Raw genomic sequence first — 12,142 nt, forward strand, 5'->3', positions numbered from 1 at the left:
ACATGATTAGTGGATGTGTTTGGTACAACAACAAAAATTGCACCCATAACATTTAAAACTGTTGTATAGCCATTTACTCTATTGATTAGTGAGGAGTTAGAAATTGGTCTTCAGCTAAAATGAGACTGATTATTTGAGGACAATGGTTCCCCACTGCCTAACAAATTAAGTTCAAACCATTACCAACATACAAATCTTTCCCAACTTGCCCCCCTCAATCATCTGTACCATAATCTTCCACAATCCCCTTAATTGTGATAGTTGATCCTCCCAAGACCTCCTTCTTTGTTCTCCTTTTGTCTTTTCTTCACACAATCATCTTCAAGATTTCTCACCTGTTTCCCCCCTACTCTGGAAACAATCTACAATAACTCTTCTGCTATTATAGTTTAATCCAAACATGGAATGAGAAGGAGGTGATTAACCCCAAATGGGAAATGCAAATGAATGACTAACAGCCCCTGTCTATAACAGTACGCAAGAGAATTAGACACAATACAATAACTCAGAAAATAGAAACTTACTTGTTCAGGGTTATAAAAATATGGCCGATTTTTTGTTTTTCCTGGAAACAGTGCTATTCCTGTCTATGGGTTGCAACTGATATTGCAGCAAACCTTCATTAAAGTGTGGCTATGCTGCAACACCACATATGACATTCTGATTTCAGAGAACCGAGGACAGCATAGACACTGTATTGTATTGTATTGATAGACACTCTGAATTCAGAGGTTTCTCATTTACAGTGTGTTTATTTTTTAGTAGGCTCCCCTTCTTCTCCATTGGCACTGGGTTGGAATAAGTGGCTCCATTGTGGTTATTGTTGCAATCCATCATCATTTCTGGCATAATTCCTAATCTGCATACCTGACCAACAGATATTTGAAAGTATTTGAATGGCATCACTTTTATTTTATTTTTTGTCTAACCCTATGGTGAGTCCTCTGATGAACCCATATCCAGGGGGAAAGCACTGGCGAAGTGTAAAGGATTTTTATGGGTGCATCAGGGTCAGGCTCCTAAACAGGGTTCCCCTTGTCAGGGCAGAAGTGCAGGGAGAGTAATTTTTATCTCCCCTAAGTTTCCTTGCCTACATCCAGGTTGATCAGATATGCGTTTTATGTGGTCACATCACTGAAGATTTGATTGCTGCACTTGAGATGCTTGTCCCCATCTTAGTATATTGTGAGTTTATTGCTTTATTATAGATTATTAAAAATTATGTTTTGTAAAGGTCATAGTGATAGCCCTGTGAAACGCGCATGGATGATCTCCATGCTATGTGGCTCACCTAACTCTTTAGTCTGGATTGACAGGTTTCTCCTTATAATTGCGCATAGGGAGAAATATGCTAATCAGCAGCTGGAGAGCAAAAGGTAGGAGGAGGGAAAACACATCTGATGTTCAATTATAGATTATTTAAATTATGTTTTGCATAGATGACAGTGATGGGTCTGTGAATGTGTATGGATACAATATTCTCTGTTTGAGTAGTAGGTTTGGAGAATAGCCAGGTTTAACTATGCAGCATGCTGCCGGCTCGGTAGGAAGGAGTCTGATAATGTTGATGATAGGTGGGATCCTTCCACCTTCAGTCTTTCATTAACAGGTTTTTCTCTGTTACTGTTCATGGGGAGAAATCTGTCAATTAGCTGCTGTAGGTCTAAGATAGGAGGAGAAAAACCATATATGATGAATAATTTTGAACTTCTCTTAATATTGTAACTATATACAGTTGCAAGAAAAAGTATGTCAACTCTTTGGAATGATATGGATTTCTGCACAAATTGGTCATAAAATGTAATCTGATCTTCGTCTAAGTCAAACAATAGACACAGTCTTCTTAAACTAATAACACACAAATAATTAATTCAGCCAACTGCAGACCAATCAATGAGATGAGATTGGAGGTGTTGGTTACAGCTGCCCTGACCTATAAAAAACACACACCAGTTCTGGGTTTGCTTTTCACAAGAAGCATTGCCTGATGTGAATGATACCTCGCACAAAAGAGCTCTCAGAAGACCTACTATTAAGAATTGTTGACTTGCATAAAGCTGGAAAGGGTTATAAAAGTATCTCCAAAAGTCCATGGTAAGAAAAATTGTCTATAAATGGAGAAAGTTCAGCACTGCTGCTACTCTCCCTAGAAGTGGTCATCCTATAAAGATAACTGCAAGAGCACAGCGCAGACTGCTCAATGAGGTGAAGAAGAATCCTAGAGTGTCAGCTAAAGACTTACAAAAGTTTCTGGCATATGCTATCCCTGTTAGCGAATCTACAATATGTAAAACACTAAACAAGAATGGATTTCATGGGAGGATACCACAGAGGAAGCCACTGCTATCCAAAAAAATTAAAACAATATTGCTGCACGTTTACAGTTTGCACAAGAGCACCTGGATGTTCCTCAGCGGTACTGGCAAAATATTCTGTGGACAGTTGAAACCAAAGTTGAGTTGTTTGGAAAGAAACACACAACACTATGTGTGGAGAAAAAGAGGCACAACAAAACAACATCAAAACCTCATCCCAACTGTGAAGTATGGTGGTGGGGGCATCAAGGTTTGGGGCTGCTTTGCTGCATCAGGGCCTGGACGGATTTCTATCAACGAAGGAAAAATAAATTCCCAAGTTTATCAATACATTTTTCAGGAGAACTTAAGGCCATCTGTCCACCAGCTGAAGCTCAACAAAAGATGGACAATGCAACAGGACAACGACCCAAAGCATAGAAGTAAATCAACAACAGAATGACTTAAACAGAAGAAAATATGCCTTCTGGAGTGGCCCAGTCAGAGTCCTGACCTCAACCCGATTGAGATGCTGTGGCACGACCTCAAGAAAGAGATTCACACCAGACATTCCAAGAATATTGCTGAACTGAAACAGTTCTGTAAAGAAGAATGGTCAAGAATTAATCCTGACTGTTGTGCACGTCTGATCTGCAACTACAGGAAATGTTTGGTTGAAGTTATTGCTGCCAAAGGAGGTTCAACCAGTTATAAAATCCAGGGGTTCACATACTTTTTCCACCTGCACTGTGAATGTTTACATGGTGTGTTCAATAAAAACATGGTAACATTTAATTCTTTGTTTGTTATTAGTTTAAGCAGACTGTGATTGTCTATTGTTGTGACTTAGATGAAGATCAGATCACATTTTATGGCCAATTTGTGCAGAAATCCATATCATTCCAAAGGGTTCACATACTTTTTCTTGTAACTGTATACTGGAGATCAAAAGAGAACAACATCCATTTTTCTACATGTCAAGGTCACTGTATAGTCCTATTAGTGAAATTATCCAAAAAGGAGTTGGTCTTAATCTGGCACCTGGTGCAAATTTCCTTAATTATCTAATAAACTATATAACTTGGCAGCCTAACTTTCGAGTTTTCACTGTCTTGGCAAGATGATGAGCTGTTCTAAAATGACTGAAACACTTTGGCAGAAGGTTATCCAGATGAAGGCCAAAGGCATGACCTTATTAGCCATACCAAGAGAAATTGGTGGTTCTAAATCTGTGATTTATAGAATATTGCATCCTTACAACCTCACAAACACATTCAAGCCCCCCAAGAAGGCTGATCATCCATGAAAGACAAGTGTAAGAGAAGAAGGATAATGTGAGGAATCTCAATGGGCAATCGATTCAACACTGCAGCTGGAATTGCTCACCGGTTGAGTACTGAACAGTGTAAGGATCTGCCTCATCATACAGTACCCCGATGTTTAAGAGCATTTGGACTGAAAGCTCACTCTACAGTGATCAAACCCATTAGCAGATAGAATCAAAAAGCTAGACTGACTTTTGCTGAGAAGCATGTTGTGTGGACTGAGGAAAAGTGCTTCAAAGTTCACTTTAGTGAGAAAATCAAGTTTAATTTATTTGGGTCCAATGGGAAAAAATATGTTTATCATCAAACTGGGGTACAGACTGAACACAAAGTGTGTAGAGCTGTCAGTGAAAGTTAGAGAAATAAGTGTTATGGGTTGGAGAAAGATTTGGCAGCAGGAGTTGGGTCTCGTCCTGATCCAAACCCAACAGAAAATCTCAGGAAAATCCATGGTGACAAAGTTATGGCCAATAAACCCACAACTGACCCCCCAAGTCACGATCTGTGGAAGAAACTGGAAGGACCAAAGTCACATTAGAGCAGTTTGAGATACTATGTTTGCAGATATGCTGAACTCATTCAAAACAAAGGCCTCGAAACTTCCTACAAATTGTTGAACTTCTAAAAAATTTCTTGTAATCTTTCTCTATGCTGCCATCATTGATGTTCTCTAATTTTGATCATTGTGTTTTCTGCAAAATAAAGTTTTTATTTTATTTTATTGAAGTGCCACTGTTCTCGTAGCATGGTATAGCCTCAAGAAAACTTCCTTCAACTGTTGAGCAATGAAGATTACATGAAATCTGAAAAAAATCAAGTGTTCATAATTTTCTCTAATTTTGATCTCCAGTATATATATATGGAACAGAAGGTGGAGGAGCACAAGGTCTCTAACGTCCACCATCTTCATGATGTTGTCATAGAGGGGTGGAAGAGGATTCCAGTGGCAACCTGTGAAGCTCTAGTGAATTCACTGCCCAAGAGAGTTAAGGCAGTGCTGAAAAATAATAGTGGCCACACCAAAAATTTCCATTTTGGGCACAATTTTTTCACTTAGGTGTGTACTTACATTTGTTGCCAGCAATTTAGACATTAATGGTTGTGTGTTGAGGTATTTTGAGGGCACACCAAATTTACACTGTTATACAAGCTGTACACTGACTACTTTACATTGTATCAAAGTGTCACATCTTCAGTGTTGTCCCATGAAAAGATATAACAAAATATTTACAAAAATGTGAGGGGTGTACTCATGTTTGTGAGATACTGTCAGCTTATGAATAAATTGTTATAAAGTACCAGAAAAAAAAGACTACGTATGTAAAAATAGTTTCAGTTGCAAAAGAATATCAGCCATGATAGCAAATGAAAGGTTAATGTATTTTGATCAGGTAGTGTTACATCATGCATGAAAATAAAACGCGAGAAACTGGCACAGTCTATAAGGCAATATCTCTGTGATATTACAGTTGGTATTGTATTTCAGTGACCTTCATCTAGTCCTTTAACTTCATCTATCCCAAATAAGTAAAGAATAAAGGGGGCAATTTATAATTTGCTGTGGTTTTGGTGTGAGTTTTAAGTCTATATTTGCTTTGTTAGGTTGCATCAAATTTTTGAAATTGTGCACAGTAATAATATATTTGACATGTGGTGTACATCTATGTCTGTAGAAGCACACTAGGGGTTGCTTGGAGTAGAGATTATTTATTTATATTTTTTTGCTATTAAAAATAAAAAATTCTAATCATAAATGACGTCTAAAGGTATTGTAATATGAAATCCTGACCTACTTTTCACTCCACTCTGCATATTGTGGGCATGCTCTGCCATCTCTTTAGAAATCATTGTGCAGGGAGGGAGTAGATAAGCTATACATCACCTATTGCGAATGGTGGTTTTTGTTTAGCTATACATAAAAGGGCTGATTCTCAACCCAATGATTGCTAACAAGTGCTCAAAGGAACACTCGCTAGCGATTATCTGGCAGTGTAAAAGTGCTGCCGATTACCTGATGAATGAGCAAAATGCTCGATTCATTGGGTAATCACATCACAAAAGTCGTTTGCCCTCAGCAGATTGTGCTGTGTAAACACGATCTGCTGCTGACAAACAAAGAGTCGATATGGAGACGAGCAATGGCATTAACGATCGCTCCTCCCCATACTGTGGAGAAGATTGCTGCATGTAAAAACAGCTATCTCCTCCACTGATAAGCAGGCGATTGGCAGGAAGTGAAGCTTACTTCCCGGCAATTGCTTGCGAAATTTGCATGTGTAAAGGGGCCTTTAGTATTAATAGTCATTGTAATCTTGCCCAATGATAATAAGATGACTTTGGATAAGCAATCTTTACAGAGTAGGAAGTATTTATTTATTTTTTTAACTATAGATAGTGGAGTGGAAAATTTAAACTAGCATCACAAAGAAATCTTCAAAAATAGGGTTTTTTAACATGCAAACTTGATTTAAACAATAGGTTTAAGTAAGAAAAGGCATACAAATGTGCAAACTCATTATCCTCATTATAATATTTTTTTTCTTCTGAATAATTAGTCTGACTAATCTGAAATTGCATGATGAATATTTCTAATTACACCAGGTCAAGTTGCTCAGATTTGGTTTCAAAACCTCTATGGTGTAATTCTAGTCTGAATACCAGCTTGAATTTGGGGAAATCAACACTATTTCTTGTCCTGGATAATTGTCTAAACATTATGGTTTGTACACTACATTTAGCGTGTATATTTATATATATATATATATGGTATTTTTGTTTTAGATAACAGTTTCTATTTGACTAGTGGAACTTCTGATGCATGTGAATTTATGTCTACCTCTGTCTATAGTCCATACTGAACATGTGGATACTTGTAAAAGGGATGTCATTCATTCTTAACACAGGGACACTGTTTACGAATGGAGAAGCTTCTGCCTACAGATGAGTAAACTGATTCTTTAGAATCAAAATTTGAAATGAATTTTCTTTAAAAAATTCAGATTCATTAGAATCAGAATTCCTTACATTCAATTTAGGCAATTTTTTTTCAAGAGAGATAGATTTTTGCAAAGTACAATACTTTTGATTTGGGTACTATTGATTTATACCCAATCACTCCCCTTATCCCAGAGTTATAGCATCAAGAGGCTTTGTAGATAAAGGCTGATATATAAATTGGAACGTAATCTCTATTCTACATTGTCTCAAACCACTATCTAGAATGAAAGTGTTTAATCATGTAAGTGATCTGATTGTGAAATATTTAAGACTAATAAAAGCTCCACCAAAAAACAGAAAGCTGCAAAGCCATATGTAATCGGATCACAAAGTACTGAAAATTACAGTAAAAACAAACTTAGACACCGCGCACAGCCAATCAATCTAAAACACCCCTCTGCTATTCTTCTCTGATACAATAATACCAATAAGTATCTCCAGTAGATGATCAAGATTACCTTGATTTGGATACTGTTCTGGGACTTCTCGTTCTGCGAGGTGCAGGTCACATCATATGGGGCACAGGTCTTTTCAAGGTTCTTGTGCGCAGGGGTCTCTGCAGATTTTGCGGTGTCTAAGTTTGTTTTTACTGTGATTTGCACTTCCAAAGCGGCAGGACATACGGGGCTGCTACGACACTGCAGCATTGATATAAGTATCTAGTGCCAGTGGTTTAGTTTATTAATAAGTACTGAAAATTGTAGTAAGTAAATATTGTACACTGCATGTCTGTACTTCTGAGTCCATTTTAGCTATAAAACCATCACATTTTTGTTATAAGCTTCATGGACTGGATTTCCATGGCTAAGTAGCTTATAACAGACCTGGATCAGCAATGAAAAGTATCTGAAGTGGTGCATTGCACTGACTCCCACCTCGAACTCATGTAGAGACCCTTGAAGCAATAAGGAAATCTCCTTTGGTGTGATTAATTATACCTGGCGAACAAACAAATCTAGAATGCAAGTAGAGATCTTCTGTTTGGTGGAAGAGAAATAAAGTTCTAGGCATATTTCTCAAGGTTTCAGCTTAGACCTTAAGTGCTAGTGAAGGGGCACCATAATGTTACAAGATTCAATGACATTCTGGCAAAATTGCATACTTCCAAATTATAGACATGATTTGTAGACATCCCTTTTAGTAGGACAAGAATGCTAAATTTAAGTCTTAAAAATGGTATGGAAAAACAAGACTTGTCTCACAAAGCCCTGACCTCAATTAAAATGAATATCTATGGGAAAAAATGCAACTGCATACTATATCCAAACTTTATTTCCCAGTGTTGTTCTCTGGACACATCCATTTTTATGTTTTTAACTACAGATTTCTATCTTTATCCTCAAATGAAAGCAATATTAAGCAATATCTTAGTTTCTTATCTTGATGTTGTAATTTTTGTAAAGGTCATATCTCTGCTATATTACTTATTGACCTTTTAGCTATAATCTGAGCCTTTCAGCTTACACTTCCTCTCTCATAGGAAAACATGCTTGTCGCCTGCTGTGGAGATTGTACAAGTGGGGCTTCTACTTCTACTGTCGCCTTACAAGAAATACAGTTTCATGGGTGAATTGTGAATGATGTGGGTATTAGATTACAAGTGACAAGAGGAACCGCCACTAAAATGCAGCCCCAAAATGGTGGGCAGCCAAATTTTAGACCATAAATATGAATGTCCATGTTCACATCAAAGCCTCTGTTAGGGGCTTCCATGGCAGATTCCATAAAAAAATGTAAGTGTAAAACTTTTACCTGTCTGTTCATAACCCACCCAATTATACCCAATGGTGTCCATCAGGCACTGTTTGCATTTGTCATGTGATGGAATCGTGCTTCCCTTATTTTCATTGTTCAGCCTGAATAACGTAGCAGAACAACAAAGACTGGAACACCAATCTGAATACGGCTTTAGACAATGTCCATTTCCCCTACAGTTTGACCCCCTTATTATATGACAATGTTAAAGGTGTTTTCAGAGTGTTTAATACTGTACAGTTTACACAGTATCTGACCGGTGGATGTCTGACTCCTGGGACCCCAACTGATCAGTTGCTTGAAGAAGCTATGGTGTTCCTGTGAGTACCATAACCTCCTCCCAGCTTACCCTAGGCACATGACAGATAAAGTAGGCAGGGGCAATAGCCACTTAACTACTGCTCAATTTGTATACTTGGTTTAACCAAGTATTCATGTAAGACAACTAATATCCCCTGTATTAAATCTATCATGATTTGCATAGTGAAACATGTTAAATATATTTTTAAGTTCTATACCACTACTCTTATAAAATAGATCTACATGTACTAGTATAAAAAAATAAAAAATAAAAATCTGTAAGAAAGTGTAATAGTTACAGAGGCTAAAAGGAAATAAATGCAACACTGTTGTAAAAGAGATATACTGTATATAGGACATTATGGATAAATATTTGTGTGTACCCTCCCATATTTTGGGTGGTTTCTTTAAATATACCTCTGACTGAGTGGGAGGGACCTTCCTGGTGTGATGTCAGAGCTGTGGCATAACCTATTAGAGAATCAGATGCCATTTTGGTCCCTCTCCCCTGCATGATGCCTCTCAGACCCACCAAGAAAGAGAAACTGCAGCTGCATACCCTTCCTCCCTCTCCTTCCTGTCTTCTAGTAATATTTCTACAGTGGTATGATTTCTGGAAGATTGAGAAGATTTATGTAAAAATAACTGGAAGGAAGTAAATGAGGACCATCAATTGGCTAGAAGGTGAGGAAGACGTTACGTTTCCATAACAAGACATATTGCAGAGACAGGGATAATAACTTAATAATAACCTTTGATATACCTGAATATTACCTGGAGAGGAACATTTTAAATCCACATCCATAAATATGTATACAGTTGTAGCAGAGTTTAATTTGTCGCATAAGTCCTGTACGGATGTGGCAGAACTTAATTGGGCTAACACATGTCACAGTGATATCGCATGACAAGAACCATTGAAAGCCATTACGAAAGTCAATTAACAATTTCTTGCCATTGTCTTCTTAACACATTACGAGTTCCTTTAATTCTGCTACATCTGTATCTCTTATACCAGCACATTAACTCTTTAAGCTCTGTGGTTAACCACAAGGTACATAGAGCCAAATGACAAATACAGGGCTACTATATCTACATACTCATGAGAGATATGCTCACAGATCTGAAAATTGCTTACACTATAGGTTGCAAATGTTAACATTTGTGTTCAATTATGAGAGGCATATTAAGTGCTGTAAAATAGCTTTAGAGCCATTAAATTTTAATGAGAATAACTGCAAAAAAAAATGTAATCAGATGGAAAATACTTTTCTGCTTCTTCCCATGTAAATGTTAATATGTCGAATGTAAATTATACATATAACAGATGGATTTTTATTTTAGATGCCTTAATTCTGTTCACGGGAAATGTTGGCATTGTGCTAAAGTTGCTATTAAGGCAATTAGCATTGCGGTGCATTATTAAAGCTAATTGTTTAAAGCTTAATGTTAGGGTGAAAGCCACTCTTTGACTTTTTGTCTTGAAAAATCTGAACTTTAGATAATTGTCTTTATAATTACCAGCCTGCTCCTATTGAAGAAAATGAACTTTAGACAGTACTTTGAACACTCAAAAACTTTGAGGTGACCTTTCCAAACACATAGTAGTTACCCAGCCTTGGCTTGTATATATGACCGGGGGGGGGGGGGGGAATAAGGCTTTCTGCATTGTACATAATGCCGGCATGGCAGCATTTGGAGTCCCTATGGCTCCAATATGATTTTCAGTAGGTAGGTAGTTAGTCAATAGCTTCCCCAATGTCAGGAGTGTTACAAGGGGAGATCTAATAACTATGTATAGTTACTCGATTACTGGAGAAGGGTCATTGATCCAGGGAGTTATTCTGATTGCCTGACTGGAGTCAAGAAGGAATTTTTTTCCCCTAAAGTGAGGAAAATTGGCTTCTCACTTTGCAGGGAATTTTCTTTCCTTCCTCTGGATCAACTTGCAACTTGTAACAGTCCAAACCGGATGGACAAATGTCCTTTTTCTGCCTTATAAAATAAGTTACTATGTGTGTATGTTACTTTATCTATCTATCTAGACAAAAATCAATGGGCTGGGCAGCACTGCAGACACGGCAGAAAACGGAGTGCCAGGGCTACGGAAGTGATCCAACATCCAGATAAATATAAAAATTAAAAAATTCCACGGCAGTGCCGTCAAATTTCTCTTTTTTATATCTATCTATCTATCATTAAATATATGTAACATAATAAACTTTTGTTACTCACTTATCTTATTCCCGTATCTCGAATTCACTATAAAATAGATCTTAACAAAATCTATTGAAAGTAAAGTTTGGACACTCCTGTACAGTACATGAAATAATATATTGCCTAAATTAATATCTTTTTTTTTTTCACGTACAAATTTTAATATAACCTTAGGGTGGTTGACTCGTACAAGCTAGGAGTTGTAGTTTCACAATAGCTGGGGGACAACGGTTTAGTGACCACTGTCATTTGGTATCACCTTTCTCTTGATCACCTTGCTCCATGATCACTGCTATTGTTGCTATTGCTGTCTGTGATGCCGATCTTCTGATCACTGTCATTAGGTAATGCAATTCTTAAAGGGGTTTTCTGGTACTTTGATATTGATGGCCTACAGTATTCTCAGGATAGATCATTTGTATCTGATTTGTGGGGTGTGGCTCCTGGCATCCCCGCAAATCAGTTGTAGAAGAAGACAGTGGTGTTTCCTGAGCACTTTGACCTCTTCCTATGCAGTATAATGTCCTGTTCATTAGTCACATAGCCTAGGCATAGCTCAGTCCGATTCAAGTGAATGTGTCTGAGTTGCAATATCAAGTATAGTCACTATCCAATATATGGTGCTGTGTTTGGTAAGCTACAAGGAGGTCACTGTGCGCACCAGAGCTCTGTTGGGCACCGTGGTTTCCTCAAGCAGCTGGTTTGTCGAATAGGCTATCAATATAAAAATCCTAGAAACCACTTTAATGAACCACAAGAGAAAACTTATGTAAGTTTGAGAACATGCTGGAATTTTTTGATTCTTAACAGCCTTGGACCCGCAAAATACAAATATTGTAGCTTCCATGTGCATTTCATCCATAGCTAGAAATCACTGTTCTTGTCCACAATACAGACCAGAATAGGACATGTTCTATAATTTGTGGAATGGACATATTGATGCGAACAGCACATTGATGATAAATAGAGTTGTGAGGCTAATCCCTTAATTTGCCAAACGCTCTAATGCTCTAGTGCTACCATATAGATATGGAAGAGTTGCAGATTAACAGCTGGCAGTTAGAATTGTGACACAATAGATGCTTAAAATACACTGGAAGTGGATTGATAAATATATTGTATTTTTTCTGTATCTTCTTTAAACTATATAACCTTATGGTAGTGGTCTCCACGCTAAAACTCAAATGTGGGTGTAAAAATTTGACTCAAAATTTACTGACAGCCAAGTACTGTGTGAGAATGATCAGAGTTGTA

General features: G+C 37.4%; 1 protein-coding gene across 1 annotated transcript in view; it reads right to left on the minus strand.

The window, feature by feature from the left end:
• LOC122920383 (cadherin-8-like) overlaps positions 1-12,142 on the minus strand; it is a 391,866-nt gene that overhangs the window by 22,322 nt on the left and 357,402 nt on the right. The window lies entirely within an intron of this gene.

Source organism: Bufo gargarizans, chromosome 10 (assembly GCF_014858855.1).
Source record: "Bufo gargarizans isolate SCDJY-AF-19 chromosome 10, ASM1485885v1, whole genome shotgun sequence".
In the NCBI taxonomy this organism is placed as follows: domain Eukaryota; kingdom Metazoa; phylum Chordata; class Amphibia; order Anura; family Bufonidae; genus Bufo; species Bufo gargarizans.